The 21,228-nt window shown below is 44.6% G+C and overlaps 1 protein-coding gene across 3 annotated transcripts in view; it reads right to left on the minus strand.

Annotated features, from left to right (window-relative positions):
* ST6GAL2 (ST6 beta-galactoside alpha-2,6-sialyltransferase 2) overlaps positions 1–21,228 on the minus strand; it is a 174,703-nt gene that overhangs the window by 118,366 nt on the left and 35,109 nt on the right. For all 3 annotated transcript variants that reach the window (XM_068268274.1, XM_068268276.1, XM_068268275.1), the window contains exon 2: positions 1,232–1,299. The gene's annotated coding sequence lies outside the window, so the exon portion shown is untranslated. The remainder of the gene's footprint in view (positions 1–1,231; positions 1,300–21,228) is intronic.

Here is a 21,228-nt window from a genome sequence, read left to right on the forward strand (position 1 = left end):
TTGCAATAAAATTGATTCAGGTTTGTGGCAGTAATATGACAAAATGTGGAAAACTTCAAGGGGGCTGAATACTTTTGCAACCCACTGTATGTATTGCCCTATCCACATTTTGAGGTTAGTGGTTTTTCTACAGTAAAAAAAAAAAAAAATCCTTCTTAGGATTTTCCATTTGTTTGTGTCTATCTTGAAGACAATCCTGACATAATTTCCTCCCTTACTCTTTGTGCATCATCCACCCTCCTCCCAGTCTTCAGACACTCCTACCCAGCTCTGAAGTAGAAAGTGCATTGAGAAATATTGTCCAATCAGAGAGGAACCGAGGTATGGTAGGGGAAACCAGGAGGGGAAGAGGCGTCAGCCAATCAGGCTGCAATAGTTAAGTCAGAGGGTAAAGTAAAGAAGAAAAAAAAGAAAACCCAGCATGCCCTGCACTTCCTCTTTGTGTGGCAGATGTACCAAATAAGAGCCAGGGAAACTGGGGAATGAGGTTTTATGGAGAAGAAAAAGGAGAGTGATTTTTAACTTTTGGATTGCCTTGTAAGCATCCTTATTACTTGTTTACCAGATAAAAATAAAGAATTGATTTTATGCTTGACAGTTACTCTTTAACAGGAAATGAAGTTAAAGGACACCTGAAGTGAGAGGGATATTGGAGGCTGCCATATTTATTTATTTGTTGCCTGGCATCCTTCTGATCTTTCATGCATCAACAGTGTCTGAATAACCTACCTGAAACAAGCATGCACCAAATCCAGTCAAACTTTAGTAAGAAATATGATCTGATCTGCATGCTTGTTCAGGGTCTATGGCTAAAAGTAGAGGCAAAAGGATCAGCAGGAGGCCAAGCATTTTGCACTTTTTTTTTTGCTGATCACTGATTGGTTCACAGGTCAGGAGCCAATGAAATTACTGATGTAAAACAGGGCTGTGGCGTTGGAGTCGAGATGTCAGAACAATTTTGTGGTGCCTGGAGTTGAGGAAAACATGCACTGACTCAGAGTCATCATAAATAACATACATATACAGTAATAGCAGTGCTTAGTCCACAAACTGTGGAAGACAATAGTGGCAGTGATCATGAAGATACTAAATATACTGATCTAGTACAGAGTGCTACAGAGGTGGAAAGTATTGATAATTCGGTTCCCTGCAGGGTTTGGTTACCAACCAGAACATACTTTAAATATGTAAAACAGTTTTTAAAAATGTGGGGATGTAAAAATATACTTACTTTGATTTAATGACCTTGTGACCCTCTCTTATCCTTCCAGCTCTCCCAAATGGAGTCCCCCCTCTGGTCTTTAAAAGAAAAAAAAAAAGACATCAAAATGAAGTTTAAATAAACTGGTTTGAAAGGCCACTGAAATTGCAATTGTATGCTTTCTGTATAACAAGAAAATCACAGAAAGTCTATTCTACAGCTACTTAAACCAACATTAGCATGCACAACCCCCTTTTTTGTAAGTCACAGCTTCACACTGGCAAAACCTTGTGCTAAGTTAATGAAAGGACTTGCTAATAGCATGGAAAATAATAAATCATATGCCCTGCATTTAATGTACTGCATTACACACAAATCCAGTTAACACTCCATTAGAAATATCTGGTAGAGTGCACGCCTCCAGGACTGCAAAAATGCACAGGACGGATATGGTAATGTTCAGTGTAAAAAGTTTATTATCTATTGTATCAGTAGCTTTGCCATGATAATTATGTGCGAACTAGGAATTTATTTTGTTCCACTCCATAAACACTTTCACAATGCCTTGGCGTACGTGAGCACAGAATATCTGTATTTTCTGTCAAAAGAGGTTACAGCTTAAGTGCTGGCTTGGCTTTGCAAATTATCCCTCATAAAACCCAGCTAAAGAAAGTAACAGCGATGAGCTCTTTATGTTCTCTGCTTGCAGGGGAACCAAGTGCAGCACCACAGATTGGAGGAGCAGACATTATTGTACATATCCTAAATAGCCATTTACCGTGCCAAACAACTTTCAGACATGAGCACACAAATTAAACTCTCAAGCCTCAGACATTTATGCAGTTCCATATAGTGTTTATAAATCAGATAAACCTGGTGGTAGAATTTGGCACAGATATTAATGTTAACATACATCTGCAGCTAATTACAAAAGTACAGGAACCTGAGAGTCTAACTTCATTCTAAAGAAGAAGCAAGAAACACGCTGTTCATTGTACATGTACTAATCATACAAGTCACTGTATGAGCTTAAAAAAAAAATTCATGATAGATATACCGTATTTTTCGCCGTATAAGACGCTCCGGCATATAAGACGCACCCAGATTTAGAGGGCGAAAATCAGGAAAACAAGAAAAAACTAAACCTAGGTGTGTCTATGATGCAGGGGTGTCTTAAGGACTTTTTACCCCCCCCCCCCTTTCCAGTTACATTACATACTATTACACCACATAAGCGGACAGTGTTAGGATTGGTTGTTCCCATGTTGCCTGCCTATGTTCCTCTATGTGGTCAGTGTAGTGATTGGCTGTTCCTGTGTCCCCCTGTGCCTGCCGTGTCCCCCTGTTGTGCCTGCCGTGTCCCCCTGTTCTGCCTGCCGCGTCCCCCTGTTCTGCCTGCCGCGTCCCCCTGTTCTGCCTGCAGCGTCCCCCTGTTCTGCCTGCAGCGTCCCCCTGTTCTGCCTGCAGCGTCCCCCTGTTCTGCCTGCAGCGTCCCCCTGTTCTGCCTGCAGCGTCCCCCTGTTCTGCCTGCAGCGTCCCCTGTTCTACCTGCAGCGTCCCCCTGTTCTGCCTGCAGTGTCCCCCGTCCCACTGTTGTGGCAGTGTCCCCCTGTTGTGGCAGTGTCCCCTGTGCCTGTGGCCCCCTGTTGTCTGTGTGTCCTCCAGTGCCGGTGCCCCCTGTGCAGGCAGCGTGAGTACACATACATTACCTGCTCCTGCCGGCGCGCTCCTGGCTCCCCGATCCTCTTCTTCCATCTACCGCTGCCCGCTGCTGCCCCCGCTGAACATCGCTGGCCGGTCTTAGCCGCAGGGATACGCTATCAGCACACCACGTGCCGGGGTCACGCATGCCGCGAACAACGCTGGCCGGTCCTAATTAGCTGCGCAGGGATACGCTATCAGCGTGCGCCGGGTCACACATGCGTATGCGTGACCCCGGCGCACGTGGTGTGCTGATAGCATATCCCTGCGGCTAATTAAGACCGGCCAGCGATGTTCGGCGGGGGCAGCAGCGGGCAGCGGTAGATGGAAGAAGAGGATCGGGGAGCCAGGATTGGAGCCAGGAGTGCGGCGGCAGGAGCAGGTAATGTATATAGTGCTTCCCTGTGCACCTCTGCATCCCGAAATCCGTACCTTCGCCGCATAAGATGCACCCACTTTTCCCCCAACATTTTGGGAAAGAAAAAGTGCGTCTTATACGGCGAAAAATACGGTAGATAGATAGATACACATTTATTCATTTCACCTGCTCTGCTTTCCTCACCTTACTCAGCTTCTCATGAACTGTTAGCTCTCCTGAAATCTCTCTCTCCCTCCAGCAGCTCAAAAACATTTAAATCCCATTCACATTTGCTCACTCTCTCCCTCCTACTCTTACTTGCAGCTGGTGATATATCACCCAATCCTGGGCCACAGCCTGCTGCCAGACGAGCATCCCCTGCTGACCTGCTTCATACACTTCACAGCCCTCTGTCCACAAATAACCTCAACACCCATCCTCGCTCCAACCTTATTTCCATCCATCCCACCCACAAACACATACTCCCCCTACCCTGTGGTCTCTGGAATGCCAGATCCGTCCGCAATAAACTTACAGCAGTCCACGACCTCTTCCTCTCCAAATCCCTCACCATCCTCACACTCACTGAGACATGGCTCACCTCCTCTGACTCTGCCGCAGAGGCTGCCCTCTCCTACGGGGGGCTTCACCTCAGTCACACCCCCAGACCAGACAATAGGACCGGGGGAGGGGTGGGTCTGCTCCTCTCCCCATCCTGCACCTTCCGTGTCCTCACCCCGCCTACCTCTCTACAATTCACATCATTTGAGGCCCACACCATCCGCCTCTACCACCCCCTCCCTGCCATTGTTGCGGTCTTATACCGCCCTCCGGGCTCCACCCCACAATTTCTCGATCACCTTGCCTCCTGGCTCCCTCACATCCTCTCCTCTGACCTCCCCACCATCATCCTTGGGGATTTCAATATTCCCATCGATGAAGCCCAGAGCTCCGCTGTGACCCGGCTACTCACCATTGCCAACTCACTTGGACTAGTACAACACGCCAACACCCCCACGCACACTGCAGGTCATACTCTCGACCTTATATTCACTAAATCCACTACCATTGCAGACCTTGACATCGCACCCTTTCCACCCTCAGACCATCACCTTCTCACCTTCAACCTCCTCACGGGAAAGCACCTCCAAATTACCCACCCACCCACCTGGTCGATGGCAGCGAGACCTACGCAAGCTCAACCCTAGTGTCCTTGCTGACCCCCTCCATGCCCTCTCCTCCACTCTCCCCACCCTAAACTGTCCTAATCTTGCTGCAGCTCAGTATCGCCAAACTCTCTCATCAGCCCTAGAGAAAGCTGCTCCACCAATATTTCGCCGCCACCGACCCCCTAACCCCCAGCCCTGGCGCACTACCCATACTCGCAACCTCCAGAGGAAAACACGCGCCGCTGAACGGTAATGGAGAAAAACTAGACTTAACCAGGATTTCCTACAGTACAAGACCAACCTGCTGCAGTTCCACACTGCCCTTGCTCATGCGAAGCAGGAATACTTTACCAAGCTCATCGGAGCACAAGCTTCCAATCCCCGGCGTCTTTTTGCCACTTTCAACTCCCTGCTTAAACCCACCCCCCCACCCTCAGTTTCCTCCCTCTCTGCCACAGATTTAGCCACCCACTTCACCAACAAAATTGTCTCCATCCGCCAAGAAATATCCAATCTCCAATCTTCACCTCCCACCCCCTCCCAACCAGCTCCTCCTCCACCCTATCCTCCCCTCACAACCTTCACTCCTACTACCACCGAGGAAGTCAACCACCTACTGCAGACTTCCCATACCACTACTTCGTCCCTTGACCCCATCCCTTCTGATTTACTCCAGCCTCACTTCACGGAATTGGCCCCAGTCCTCACTACCCTGTTCAACCTCTCCCTATCCACAGGCACCTTCCCCTCAGACTTCAAGCAGGCCACTGTACTACCCCTGCTCAAGAAACCCTCCCTCGACCCCTCGCTACCCTCCAACTACCGTCCTATCTCCCTCCTCCCCTTTGCCTCAAAACTCCTGGAGCGTCTGGTTCACAAACGCCTGACCCAGTACCTCAATGCCAACTCAATCCTAGACCCACTGCAATCTGGATTTCGGCCTGCCCACTCAACCGAAACTGCTCTCACCAAAGTGGTCAATGACCTTGCCTTAGCTAAAGCTGAAGGTAAATACTCCATTCTTCTCCTCCTTGACCTTTCAGCAGCTTTTGACACAGTAGATCATCCCCTACTCCTCCAGTCCTTGGGCATTCACGATCTCGCCCTGTCCTGGCTTTCATCCTACCTCTCCAACCGCTCCTTCACGACCGCCTTCAATGAGTCCTCGTCCACCCCCAACCACCTCTCGGTGGGAGTCCCCCAAGGTTCGGTCCTTGGCCCCCTACTGTTCACCCTATACACATCCTCCATTGGCAAGGTTATCTCCTCCATGGGTTTTAACTATCATCTGTATGCAGATGACACCCAGATCTACCTCCACACCCCTGACATATCCACCACTACCATGGACAAGGTCTCCTCCTGCCTATCAGCCATCTCCTCCTGGATGTCCGCTAGGTTCCTGAAACTAAATCTAGACAAAACGGAATTTATGATCTTCCCACCCCGGCCATCCACGAACCTCCCAGATGTGCATGTCACTGTTAACCACACTACCATTCGCCCTACCTCTCAAGCCCGTTGTCTGGGTGTCACCCTAGACTCCGCACTCTCCTTCACTTCCCACATCCAAATCCTCACAAAGTCCTGCAACTTCCACCTTCGTAACATCTGTAAGATTCGCCCTTTCCTGACCTCTGCCACCACCAAACTCCTCATCCATGCCCTCATAATTTCCCGCCTTGACTACTGCAATGCACTGCTGTCTGGTCTCCCTATGACCCGAACAGCCCCACTGCAGTCCATCATGAATGCGGCAGCCAGAATTATCCACTGCTCCCATCGATCCCCTCCTAGAATCCCTCCACTGGCTTCCTATCCAGTCCAGAATCAAATTCAAGATACTGTGTCTGACCTACAAATCTGTCCACAAAACCTGTCCAACCTACATTTCCGATCTTACTCAGAGGTACACACCTAGCCGCTCACTCCGCTCTTCCAATGAACTTCGCCTAACCGCCCCCCGCATCACCCAGTCCCATGCACGCCTCCAGGACTTCTCAAGAGCTGCTCAAACACTATGGAACTCCCTACCTCCACCCATTAGGGCAGCCCCCCCCTTCAACATCTTCAAGAAAGCCCTCAAAACTCACCTTTTCACTCTGGCCTACTACCCCTCACAAGTGCTCTAAACCTACAGCTGAACTCTGGTCCCCTACCGTTCGTGTCCTTACCTCTCCCTCTAGATTGTAAGCCTTTGGGCAGGGTCCTCCTCCTTTTGTGTCCTACCTGATCATGCACCTCCATTACTGTGAACCCATGCTATGCATCTGAGTGAACCTAACTTGCCTAATCTCCATGCTCAATCCAGTGACTGACTAAGCATTACCTTGTACTCATACTGTGCTGTGTGATCTGGTTTTCTATTATTCCTGTATTGTCATATTGCTGTATGTCACCCCTAAATATTGTCTGTAACCTAAATTAATGTTCAGCGCTGCGTAATATGTTGGCGCTTTATAAATACAATAAATAATAATAATAATAATAATAATAATAATAATAATAATAATAATAATAATAATAATAATAATAATAATACACACACAGTTTATTGAAACAAGAAAGGGCAAAAATGAGACGTCCACAATTATTAGTTCCCTGGCCATCAATAATCATAGTGTACCCTTTCTGAGCCACAACTGACAATCTCTTAGAGCAGTTATTAGGTTGCCGCAGGTCTCCTGAGGGCCCATTCTTCCATTGCAAACTGTTCTAGCTGGTCCAAATAGCATGGTTTCCTAGCATGGACATTAACTTTGAGCCCCCGTCACAGATTCAATAAAATTGAGGTCCGGGCTCTGTGCAGGCGACTCCAGGATCTTGCTTTTAGTATCCTTGAGGAACTGTTTTGATTTTAAAATTTTGATGTATGCTTTGGGTGATTGTCTTGTTGGAAGACCCAGTGATGACCTAGGTCTAAACTACGAGAAGATTTCTGCATATTCTCCCTCAAAATGTTAACATAATTTTCTTTTATTATGATGCCAGGCACCTGAACAAGGCTCCCTGTGTCTGAGGTTGCAAAACAGTATGATAATCCCACCACTATGTTTAACTGTGGGGACTGTGTTCAAATGATTGATGGCCTCTCCCTTTCTTTGTCAAACATAAGAAACATTTGTAACGATTGATGTGTCAGCGCACAAGATGTGCGCTGACACTGCGGAAATCCTCCACAAGCGTATAAAAAACGGCAGAACTCATCTTTGGTGTAATGCACTTGTAGAGGGAAATTCCCACCGGCAGATGGAGCTGTGGAGTGCAGAGGAACAACCCCTCTGCACTGCCACAGATGCCAGATGGGAATTGTATGAATTGCAACAATGCAGGGCAAAATAGCCCTCAGAAAGAGAGAGTGAGCACAGCGACAGAATGTATGTGTGTCCACCAATCTAATCACCATCCGGCGACGGTGAACACACAACAGCGGAAACCAAGTGGGAATGCAATTGCAAGAGTGGCGATTACCGACAGTGACACAAGACCGAACCAAGACAGAGCACAAGTGTAGCAAGAAGGACACAACAAATGACAATGATCTGAATGCCAAGGAAAATAACAAACGCACTCGCTAAGCGCGGTCTCCGCACGAAAAACACAACAGAGACAAAACACGCCAACCCTAACAAACCAATGTAACACGAAAATGAATAGAGAACGCGAACGCTTGCTAAACTGTTACCTCAGCGAGCCTACAGCACCTCCGCCACTACCTCTAGGGCGAATGCGATCCCAACAGACAGAACGATTTCCTGTCGACCGCCACTGGCGACAAGACAATCGCAACATATAGACAGTACAAGGCAAACAGATAATACAACAACCTGACTACGCTAGAAGGAATGCTAGTGCACCCCCAAGGAATTACTCTAAGATAATATTAGCAAACAATTAGCAAAGGCTGAGACTCCAGGTAAGTTAGCAGGAACAAACCATCATGACCAGCAAGGGATTATGGGAGGAAATCTTTTTTATACTGCAAGCCATCAGAGGAAGCAGCTAGGCAATTTGCATGACAAGTGGATGCAAATTCCTCCCCAGAACAGCAACTCTGCAGCTTGCAGAGTGGAGACAGGTCTCTTTTCCAAGGACCTGCAGCACTCAGAGCTAACAAATGGTCAAACAGCTGTCTGCCTGTGCAGACAGCAGCACAGATCATTACAGCATCCATGTGCCCAAACAGTTCCAGTTTAGTCTATTCAAACCAAAGCACAGACCTCCAAAACTCATCTTTACCTTTCAGATATTCACTGGCAAACCTCAGTCAGGCTGTCATGTGCCGCTCTTTGAGTAAAGGGGTTCTTTTGGTACGATGGCCCTGAAGCCTACCACGATGAAAAGCCCTCAAAACTGTGTTCCTTGAAACATTAACTCCAGAAGAGGCTAGGTCACCAAAAATCATCTTGGCAGATGTCTGAGGTTCCTTACTGACATCTCTGACTACTTTCCACTCCAGAGTTCTAGATACCTCGTCTTTATGGCCACAGCCAGGTTTGCTTCTTACAGGCATTTGTCTCCTTGTACTTTGCAATGATGCAACGTACATCAGTTCTGGACACTACATCAGTTCTGGACACTGAATCATTTGGAAATGGCAGTGTAGCCTTCTCGCTCATAGTGAGCCTCTATTATCTTCTTTCTAAACTTCAGACGGATTTCCTTTGTCTGTGGCCTAGAGAATAACAGTGGACGTTGACACTATGTGGTAACTCACAGCAGTACTCTGAGAAAAAGTAAAGCAGAAAGAAAAAAAAAAAATAATTGGAGAACCCCAAAGACCAAAAGATAGAAAGTAAATAAATACTTATTTTAGGATTTGTCCAGAGGTAATAATCCTTAAAGCTGAATACCCACCACAAGACCACAGAAGATGGATTTGTGATACAGAGAGAGGTTATCTATATTGAAAGATATCAATTTCACCAAGAACAGCATTAAACATACATTTTAAACATAGTGTACTTTACTATACTATTACCATATTAACCATTTTATGAAGGTAAAGTGCAGCTGAATGCTCTCTGCTGTAATGGACACAGTGATTTTTAAATAATTTAAATACAATAATTGTAATTTTTAGCTGGCTGCTATGAATTACTGCTCTTGGCACTAACATGTCAGATAAGCACACTCATGTTGCAGCCCTTTGTTTGACTTTACTTCCTCTTTCAATCAATCTGCAATTCCAGCTTTAAATGAAATGAACAGTAGGAGACTAGGTTTGAATTCTAAGAAAAATAATGCACAAAGCATCACAGTGTTCTTGCCAAAAAAAAAACACGCAAATCTAACATATCTGCAATGAACACAACCTCCATCTCTAACAATGAACTGGAATCAAGCCCTCCATAAGACAAGATTAATGAAAGCTGGTTTGTATGGATTTTAGACCCACGGTTCATTGATTTTTAAATCTATGTCTGTGTGTCCCTGTTCACTCAGACAGCCAGGGCTCCAGTAGGCTGTATTGAGCGTCAAATGTGAAATTTTAAAAGTGCAATCACAAACTCTTGCCATATTATCTTTCCTGACTAAGTCACAAAGGCACATCGCTCATTAAACTCGTTTGAGTTTTCTCATATTTCAAGGCATGTATGAACTGTCATTGCCTTCAGTGACAACAGTCCAACCTTTCAGCTGCAGACCCAACATCATTAAGATAAGAGGACAGGACTTAAAGGCAGCGCAGTTCCCTCTCATGCATGAAGGACCTTGTGAAAGTTCACGTGAGATAGGATGCTGCTATCCATTTCAACAGGAAGGATGGACCAGAGAGCTGCTGATGTGAAGTGTCAGAAGTATTCTCAGATATGCCTAGGTTTGCAGCAGCCTGGCTCAATAAACGTGTAGGTCATAAGATCTGGCATTTTCACACGAGTAGCAAGATTTTTTTTTTCTTCAACTAAATATCCTATAAAAGTGAAATACCTTTTCAGCACTAGGCAAGCAAGCTTAAAAAGAAACCAGAGATGACAAATACTTTGGGTCCTTTTACACTTAATCAGTTGGTATGAGTTAGTGCACGTTTTTTCCATAGCAGTGCATTGGGAGGAAGATTTCAGTTAAAACGCGTTAAGTGTGAAAGGTGCCATAGGAAAACATGGGCATTACTTTGAAAATCAGTTTTCTTTCAGTTATAACTGAGAGCAACTGATTAAGTGTAAAAGGGCCCTAATTACTGTTTTATACATACCTGGGGCTTCCTCCAGCCCCATACGCACAGATTGCTCCCACGCCGCCATCCTCCGCTGCCTGCAGCTCCTTTATCAGGTCCCGTTACTTTGGCCAGTCATGGCCAGTCTGGAGAGATATATACAGAGCACACTTACTTCGACCAGTCACAGCCAGTCTGTGCAAGAGGAACGGGACCCGATACCGGAGCTGCAGGCAACGGAGGACAGTGGCGTGGGAGCAATCCGTGCACATGGGGCTGGAGGAAGCCCCAGGTATGTATAAAAACGGTAGGTATTAGTCATCTCTGCTACACTTTAATGTGAACATGAAGGAAGCTCACTTCAGTTTAGATGCATATAAATGTAGAGGAAGGCTCTGGATACTATAGAACCCCTGTCCCCACCACTATACCCCATTGAACTTACACTGTGTCTTTGGTACTTCTCGGCAGGCTTTCGGAAGTACTCACATCCTAATGCTTCTGAAGACTGGCACATCCATACTGTGCATACACAAGCTCACACTCATGCTTAGTATGGAACTTCTCTTTTGAAGTACTTGGGGAAGAGAGCACTTCCGAAGTCTGCACAAGGAGTTCCAAAAAAAGTGTCTGACCTTGCAAGTCGAAGAACTTCAACTGAGACCGGTGCTGGAACAACGGAACAGAGCAAGGACCAGGAAGCCTCTATGGTATCTAAAGTCATCCATTTACATAGGTAATTATTCAACCTGAAGAGAGCTTCCTTGCTTCAGGCCTACTTTAAAGTAAACCAAAAGAGAAAAGAATATAGAAGTAGCCATCTCAGATTTCTAGTTGTAATGCCACCTGCCTGGCTTTTACCCTCTCTTTTACAAGGGTCAAATAATAATACATCATAAAGCTCCTGCAATAGGTATTGTTACATTAACTTTAATTTATATATCTAAATCATGAATGTAAAATGCAAACATCTATATATTGCCACTAGGGGAGGTGTGGTAAGACTGCACACTTCCCCATACACTAGCACAGCATCCGATTTTCTACCGGTATACAGCTAGGGCTTAATTTCGGAGGAGGGCTTATATTTTAAGCATTCATGAAATATAAGATAGGGCTTATTTCAGGGGAGGAGTTATGTTAAAGGAAACACAGCAAGCTTTAGCACAGTTCCCAAGTATCAATTTTGTTTTGTAATCTAACGCAAATACAGTGGTTTGCAAAAGTATTCGGCCCCCTTGAAGTTTTCCACATTTTGTCATATTACTGGCACAAACGTGAATCAATTTTATTGGAATTCCACGTGAAAGACCAATACAAAGTGGTGTACACATGAGAAGTGGAACGAAAAATCATACAGGATTCCAAACATTTAAAAAAAAAATGAATAACTGCAAAGTGGGGTGTGCGTAATTATTCAGCCCCCTTTGGTCAATACTTTGTAGAACCACCTTTTGCTGCAATTACAGCTGCCAGTCTTTTAGGGTATGTCTCTACCAGCTTTGCCCATCTAGAGACTGAAATCCTTGCCCATTCTTTGCAAAACAGCTCCAGCTCAGTCAGATTATATGGACAGCATTTGTGAACAGCAGTTTTCAGATCTTGCCACAGATTCACGATTGGATTTAGATCTGGACTTTGACTGAGCCATTCTAACACATGGATAGGTTTTGTTTTAAACTATTCCATTGTTGCCCTGGCTTTAGGTTTAGGGTCGTTGTCTTGCTGGAAGGTGAGCCTCCGCCCCAGTCTCAAGGCTTTTGCAGACTCCAAGAGGTTTTCTTCCAAGATTGCCCTGTATTTGGCTCTATCCATCTTCCCATCAACCCTGACTAGCTTCCCTGTCCCTGCTGAAGAGAAGCACCCCCAGAGCATGATGCTGCCACCACCATATTTGACAGTGGGGATGGTGTGTTCAGTGATGTGCAGTGTAGGTTTTCCGCCACACATAGCGTTTTGCATTTTGGCCAAAAAGTTCCATTTTGGTCTCATCTGACCAGAGCACCTTCTTCCACATGTTTGCTGTGTCCCCCACAGGGCTTGTGGCAAACTGCAAACGGGACGTCTTATGCTTTTATGTTAACAATGGCTTTCTTCTTGCCACTCTTCCATAAAGGCTATCTTTGTGCAGTGCATGAATAATAGTTGTCCTATGGACAGATTCCCCCACCCGAGCTGTAGATCTCTGCAGCTCGGCCAGAGTCACCATGGGCCTCTTGACTGCTTTTCTGATCTGCGCTCTCCTTGTTCGGCCTGTGAGTTTGGGTGGATGGCATTGTCTTGGTAGATTTACAGTTGTGCCATAGTCCTATTTCTGAATGATCGCTTGAACAGTGTTCCGTGGGATGTTCAAGGCTTTGGAAATCTTTTTGTAGCCTAAGCCTGCTTTAAATTTTTCAATAACTTTATCCCTGACCTGTCTGGTGTGTTCTTTGGACTTCATGGTGTTGTTGCTCCCAATATTCTCTTAGACAACCTCTGAGGCTGTCACAGAGCAGCTGTATTTGTACTGACATTAGATTACACACAGGCGCACTCTACTTAGTCATTAGCACTCATCAGGCAATGTCTATGGGCAACTGACTGCACTCAGACCAAAGGGGGCTGAATAATTACGCACACCCCACCTTGCAGCTATTTATTTGTAAAAAATTGTTTGGAATCATGTATGATTTTCGTTCCACTTCTCACATGCACACCACTCTGTATTGGTCTTTCATGTGGAATTCCAATAAAATTGATTCATGTTTGTGGCAGTAATATGACAAAATGTGGAAAACTTCAAGAGGGCCGAATATTTTTGCAAACCACTGTATCTATTCTGGAAAAAGAAGCCACACGACCATCCAGATAATGTCAATCACTATGCAGAGCAGTTTTGATCTTTCATGTTGTATGTTTGTTAATGTTATTTATTACATATTTATAAGAGTGCTAGATTAAATCAAAGGAATTAAAGACAAGTCAACAAAAGCCTGTAGTCAGATTTTTTTCTGCAACGGACTCAAATGCAACTGGCCACTGTGAAGCAACCCATTGAAAGTCACTGCAGTCCTCGACCTGACCATTTCAAGTGTGCTACCAGTTTGTCAAAATGCAGGTGAACGGACATGTTGTGAACTGAGCCTTAGGCTGGACTCCTACGGTCCAGAACAAAATGGATCCCCGCAGGTTCCATCACGTGTCCGCACGCATCGTTCACATACCTTCCTTTGCTGATTTGGTTCCGCTTACATCACTACATATCCGTTTCTGCTGCCACCATCCATTTGTGTCCTCCACCGCTGCATGCGCTACCACCAGATATGCAGCCCCATTAGAAGCATCAAGTTTCAAAGACTAATAGGAATCCTTCCTGAACACCAAGTTAAATTCTCATTGGTCCAGAACAAATGAGAAAACTTACTGGGTGAGGAAGGGTTCCTATTGGTCTGTTGCAAAGTCAATGAAAGATGATTTTAATGGGGGCCAGAACGGTATACCCTGCGCTTCTTCCGTGCAGTAGACTAAGCAGTGGTGGTATACCCAGCGCCATTCTCATAGGTTTTCATTGATTCCGTTGGCACACATGTCACCCAGCCAATCATGCTGGACCCATACTTGCAATCTGCTCGCCAGCACAGATCCATTCTGAATGGACTGATGTGAACGGATCCTATTGGTTTGCATAAAATACATTTGCATCCACATGTTCCGGTTTTTGTACAGTGTAAATCCAGCCTTGATCCAGCTATAATGATGAAAAAGGCTTTGCTGCAAAATATTTTGAACTTACAAAGCCTAGAAAGACCCATTTAATTTCCAAGTGACAAAGGTGATGCTAGCAAACATCTACTAAAAACCTTCAAGTGTCTCACATGTTCGATACGATGCATAAAACATTTGCTAGATATCAGCCTTAAAACATGTACTGATGGAACATTCTAAAGCTCTAGTCTGCTTGCTGTGTGTTTGGCTTTTCTCATGGATAATCCATTACAGAGGCATGTGTCCTAGACAAAACCGCATCATTTTCAGTTTGCATTGAGCTCTAATCATCAATAACTGGAGAACAGCAAACCCTTAGATGCCAATATGCTTTCATGCAGCTATGGAAACCAGTATTAATGCTATGGTCACGACATGGAACATACAGTATTAAAAAATGAATCCCATAAAACAACAGCAGTGAGGATATTTATTTAAAGCGAACCTTACAGCTCTTTTGCTTCTAGGCTTTTCTGTGTCAGCTAGTAATTGGCAATTTGGCACACTGGTGTCAGCAGAGCCTTCGCACACTTTCACTGGAGGCTTTGCTGATATCAGCACCCGTGGCAGAGCTACAGCAGCAGCAGAACTCAGAAGCTGAGCACCGTAAAATATCACAACAGCCAATAGACCAATATGTATGACTTTTAAAAAGCTTAGTCAAACCTTCCTTATAGTTAATAATAAAGCACAAAAAAAACAAAAAAAACCCCAAAAACCTAAAAACTGATTTTGAGCTTGGGGTCCACTTTAAAGTGCACTAAACCCTGGCAACAAAATCGTTGTCTGGCTTGTACATGGTTTATATGTCGTAGCAGGTCATCCCTTCTAAATGTACCTCTTTACTTGGTAAAATAAGATAATGCTGTGCATTCAGCAATGGAAGCATCGCCTCCGGAAACAGACTATTGCACTTATTGCTGTTTCTGCCAGGTCGGAGGCAGCACTCTGCAACTCCATCAAATGTAGCACACTTAAATTCCTCGTCTGTCACATTGCCGTAAATTGAGAATTTGACAATTGAATGTGCAGTTTTAAACATGGCGTTTAAAGCAGTAGGATCAGACATACTATGCCAGGAAAAAAAAAACACATATAAGTAGATAAATACTTGATCTGCTTACATAACACATGTATTTTGCTGTTCATGTTTTGATTTCAGTGAATGTTATATAGTAAATGACGAGAATTCTGTTAGTGGTGGGGGCCATGTCTTTTGCCCACAGTTAAGGCTAACTTGTGATGTCATTTCTGCCCTTTACTTTTTTCTTGTCTCCTCCAATCGCTGAGTCGCCTCAGCCTTGCTTGTAAACACAAGAGAGTAGGCGATTAGGTTTCAGATAAGCAGCTGACAGGGAAATAAAGGAAAGAGGAGAAATACATTATAGATAAGAAGAACCCCCAGCATGCAATTCTTTGGCACCGACTACTAAAGGGCCAGTGCTCCTAAGCTATGTGATAACTCCAAATCATAACAGCAGAAAAAGTTTTGAAAGTTTTGAATGCAGGATTAGCATCTTTATCCCTTAATACACTCAGACCAGTTGCTGTTGAAATTTGATTTTTATGGTGACGATACCGCTTTAAAGCACACCTAAGGCAATGCTACCTAAGCTAAGCACAGAGATATGTTCATGCTGGATCCACATACCTCTGTGCGTTGTCTGTTCCACTCCGTGTCTGCACCCCCAGCCCCTGTAGGCACTCCGTGTCTGCACCCCCAGCCCCTGTAGGCACTCCGTGTCTGCACCCCCAGCCCCTGTAGGCACTCCGTGTCTGCACCCCCAGCCCCTGTAGGCACTCCGTGTCTGCACCCCCAGCCCCTGTAGGCACTCCGTGTCTGCACCCCCAGCCCCTGTAGGCACTCCGTGTCTGCACCCCCAGCCCCTGTAGGCACTCCGTGTCTGCACCCCCAGCCCCTGTAGGCACTCCGTGTCTGCACCCCCAGCCCCTGTAGGCACTTCGTGTCTGCACCCCCAGCCCCTGTAGGCACTCCGTGTCTGCACCCCCTGCCCCTGAAACCAAAAATTTGATTTCCTACTATAGTCAAATTTTCAGAGGGGATGAGGCAGGCTTGCTTTGATGTTCTCTCCTATCACCCTCCCATTTCCTCCTCTCAAGGGAAGTGAATGGGCAGGAAAGAGAAGGGAATGGGAGGGTGACAGGAAGGAACAAATGGTAAAATTCAAAGACTTTAAATACAAGAACAAAGCTTATACCGGTACATACTGTATATCTAACTACCACAAATGTTTTAGTATGCTAGGGCCCTTATATACTAGAAACTGTGAAAATAACTGCACTGCATTTTGTGACACAATAGTTCACTTTTTTTTTCTGGCTATGTGAAAATACAAGATGAGCAACGTTTCCGATTGCAAAAAAATTGAACAGCCCTGGAACAATCAACCGTCTTGGGGGAGAATGCCAGAACAGGTATTTAATTCCCCCCCCCCCCAAAATCTGTCATGACAAGCTCGGACATATTTACTTTAGGTACTCTTTAATGAAAGTCATACTACAGGTAGGTAAGGAATGAGTTTTCTTTTATTACATCATTTTTGTGGTCTCTTTACAATAACTTTGTGGGAAGGCTATGAGCTAGTACGGTTCTCATTCGTTTGATTGGAATGGAAAGGTGTTGGCAGTCTATTAACCTCCTTGGCGGTCTGATTCTTTCCAGATTTTAGGGTCTAAAAGCGGTGCAATTTTTTTCCACTCTTTCAGACCCTAAAACCTGAAAAAAATCATTCTGGCAGGGAGATCTGCAGCAAAATAAAAAAAAAAAAAAAATGTACCTTCCTGGGCTCCTGTGCTGCAGTTTTCTCTTTGCCCACAAGATGGCGCTAATATACATATAAACGAACTTCTCTATAATTCTCTAATATAGAGAAGTTCGTTTTCAATATTAGCCCCGCCCCCGATGACGTCACGCTGCCACCACCGCTCTGCTGCCACCGCCACGGCTCCGCTGCTCCAACTGGCTGCCGGGTCCCCGGAAGAATAGCGGGGACATGGGGGATCCCGGCGGCCAGGGAAAGACCCCACACTGCCGGGGAGAGAGGCTGGAGTCCCGCTGCGCAGCGAGATCGCGCGCGGGACTCCACAACTAAAGGTAAAGCTCTGCAATGCCTACCCCGACCTGAGCTCGGGATCACCGCTAATGGCTTATTTTTTTCTACCCCGATCTCAGGTCGTGAAAACCGGCAAGGTGGTTAATGGAATGAACACATTCCAACATATATCCCCTCATACTAAAAATTACCCTCACCTTTTTTTTTTTATACACAGAAGCTGGCAAGAGTACACTGCTGTTCAAACATTGCTAACCCCCTTACAAGGTAACCCCCACCAACCAACACTGAAAGGCACATAGGCTGGTCATGAATGCTGAACACTCACTGGCCTCAATTCACTAAGATCATGCTGGAGATAATAAGGCAAGAGAAAACTTACCTCCACACAGTAAGAGAGTTATCTTATCTCTTCATTCCTTACGTTACCTCTTCTGTAGTTAATTTACCTCCTCTGTAGTTATTTTCACTTGCAGTTAATGAACAGCCTGTCTTTAACTCTGGAGTTATTTTAAGGATTAAAGAGTTAACTTAAAGACAGAAGAGTTAACTTTAGGTTTGCCTGAGGTAAAAGGTTTCCTGAATACTACATGCCTTATCACCATGGTAACAACTCTAGAAGAGTTATTAAAGACAGGAGATAAGTTTAGTGAATTGAGGCCACTGTCCCTTTCTTGGATGTTGGACTAAAAGTTTATGCCAAACATTTAAAGAAATGCTGTGCCAGCTGTAGGACTTACTATATAATAATTCTACAATGGAAATAGATTCCCATTACTTTAATAGGACACAATCATACATAAATAATTACGGCTAATGATTATTATGATTATGCATGGTGGAGCTAATTGAGCATTGTGTGTGCCAAATTAGATGCAAAACATTGATTCTGGGGCTGTCGATCTCCAATTTCAAAATATATATTGAAAAAAAAAATCTTAGGTGTCAGCAGTTTGCGGCAGACCCCATTGACTTCAAAAACCTTTACAGCATATTTGCAGCCACAAGATCTTTAAAAAAAAATTGTCAAAACTGTCAAAAAAAAAAAAAAAAAAAAAAAAAAAAAGAAGGGTTGTAAAGCTTCAAAACAGGGCTCCATGTTAAAGTATGTGGTGACCGCGAACATAGTGTAAAGTGCGCCATAAATGTGAACTGTCCACTGAGGCGAACCGCAGGCCATCACCATTCACGATGAATTAACTTTGCATGCTTCCCTCATCCTAGTTCAGGCATTAGCCTATTTCAATGTCTTTCAAGTTGTATTATTAATAGTTCTCTTGCATTTTTTCTGACTTTCTCCTCCTTTCATTCAGTCTAACTACACCCATCAACCATTAGATGTGCTCTGTTAGTGGAAGGTCTGTATATAGCTAATAGAGATCATAGTTGTGTTTGACTATGTTCCATTTTCATTGGTGGGACCGTAGATTTTACATAGCATCTTCCTTTCAAACTGTATCAATGTTACTTGCTAGATTTTGAATGAGGTCCCATTTTACAGCTATACGTGACTATAGGCTTAATTCTGGTTTTCTTTACCTAAATGTAGTTTTTATGAATTTCATAAGCTGAGATTATGTGAAAGACAGAAGCAGGCTCTGTTAGCTTGAATGATTTTATGGATTTCTACTGAATCACTTTCATTGCCATCTAGGTAAGCTCAAGATACAGTATATTAACCCTCCCGGCGGTTTAAAAAAATCCACCAGGTGGCAGCAAAGTAGTGTTTTTTAAATTTTTTTAATAAAGTCTCGCTACATGATAGCCGCTGCTCAGCGGCATTCCTCCAGCCCTTCCGATCGCCGCCGGCGATCGGAGATCAGGAGATCCCGTTCAAAGAACGGGATCTCCTGGAGGGCTTCCCCCGTCGCCATGGGGGGAGGGGGGGGGACTCCCATCCACCACACAGTGCTGCCTGGCACTGATTGGCCAGGCAGCGCACGCGGTCTGGGGGGTGGCCGCGGCGCGACGAAAACCGGCGGATCGGCGGGTAGTGGCGGCGATCGGATGCTACACGCAGCTAGCAAAGTGCTAGCTGCGTGTAGTAAAAAAAAAATTATGCAAATCGGCCCAGCGGGGCCTGAGCGGTGCCTCCCGGCGGCATAGCCCGTGCTCAGCACGGGCTTACCGCCAGGGAGGTTAAGAGTTTCACAGTTTCTAAATAATTACCACAGTCATTCTGTAGCAATCGTCCAGTTTGTGGTCTGTCTTAATATTTTTGTTTTATCATCAAACCAGGGCTGTGGAGTTGGAGAACAGGAATCAGAGCAATTTTGGGTATCTGGAGTTAGAGTCACAGTCGGTTGTTTCAGAAACTGAGTCGTCGGAGTCAGATGATTTTAGTACCAAATCCCCAGTCTTGGTAAGTATTAGACGAAGGATTCAGTGTAGAGTCGGAGCCATTTTGGGTACCTGGAGTTGGAGTTGGATGACTTTGGTACAGACTCCACAGCCCTGCATCAAAGGCATCTTCTTGGACCAGATGGCAAAACCTAAATAATTTTTTTACGTACTGCTGTCATTGTTCTGCCCACTAAATTGATGTCATCTTTTTAGACTACCATGAATTTATAGGCTCATTTAAACTGATTTATTTTTCAGATAATATACGGTATTTCAGAGTGAAGAAGTGAAAATATACACACAGCGTGTCAATTGGGGCACAGACATAGCCCACAATGTAATTATTGGCTATAGCCACAATAGGAGGGCAGTTTGAGCACAATTTTGTCTATATAGCTGGGGTTATATAGCACTGTTGACAGGCGGGAATGGGATTTGCGGGTTCGACCCAATCCCGGGCTCCAGGCATCGTTTTTGACTTCTAACTGCTATATAGCACCAGGTCAGAGGTCAGCCTCTACCGCTGCAGAAGTCCAGGACAAGGCACTTAGCATAAAATAGGACATAGGAGGCCATGTAGGAGGTGACATTTATTGAGGGGTGCAATTTCTTGTAGCGTATAAACCAAAATTTTAAATGGTTTAATTCCCTTTTGGTTGTGTTTAATATGATGTGTATGAAACTTCATTAATTATTGATTATGTCTATAAAAACATACCTCATGAATTATGATGTCTACAAAAATATTTTTTGTGAAAAAGAAGTGTTTGTCCTTCATACATTTATTTGTATGACCCAGTTACTCTCTCACTAAGATCAATTTACACAAAAAAGCAAATACCTGAAAAAGAGAAAGAGCTGGTGTGTGTTTTTCCAAGCTCTTATGCAAACATTGTTTTTGTGTTTGCAGGTAAGCACTGGGAAAACAAGATATATCACATTTATATTACATTGTAGTATCTGCATTTGACAGAAAAATGCAAGGCATAATTGTCTTTACAGTAATTCTGCCAGTTCGTTAACTCCTAGTGAACCAATCTCCAAGGGGTGGGCTCAAACATGAACACGTGATATAAATTTAGGTAAAGAGCTAAAAATTCAACAGGGAGGCTCAAATATGAACTTGAAATGAACAAAGCCTTTTGTAGTACAGATACAACTCAAAGAGATCTTTTGCATGAAACTAGAAGGTCGACCTCAACATAGCCAGTTATACAGCACTTACACCATTCACGCCATAGCCACGTGTTTCTATATAACTACATAAAGCTGTAATTAACTAGGACCAACAAGCAACCTTCATAAATGATCAAAGCAGGTGTGGTGATGGTTCCTAATCTCAAAAAGAACAAATATGGATAAGAATCCTCTATAATAAAATCCCTGTGTCCCTGCATCCTCTCCTGTTCCTGTGTCCTTGCATTTGTGCTACTACGCATGTGTGGCACGCAGGCAGTCGTTGAAGAGAAGGAGGACAG

Source organism: Hyperolius riggenbachi, chromosome 2, assembly GCF_040937935.1.
Source record: "Hyperolius riggenbachi isolate aHypRig1 chromosome 2, aHypRig1.pri, whole genome shotgun sequence".
NCBI lineage: Eukaryota > Metazoa > Chordata > Amphibia > Anura > Hyperoliidae > Hyperolius > Hyperolius riggenbachi.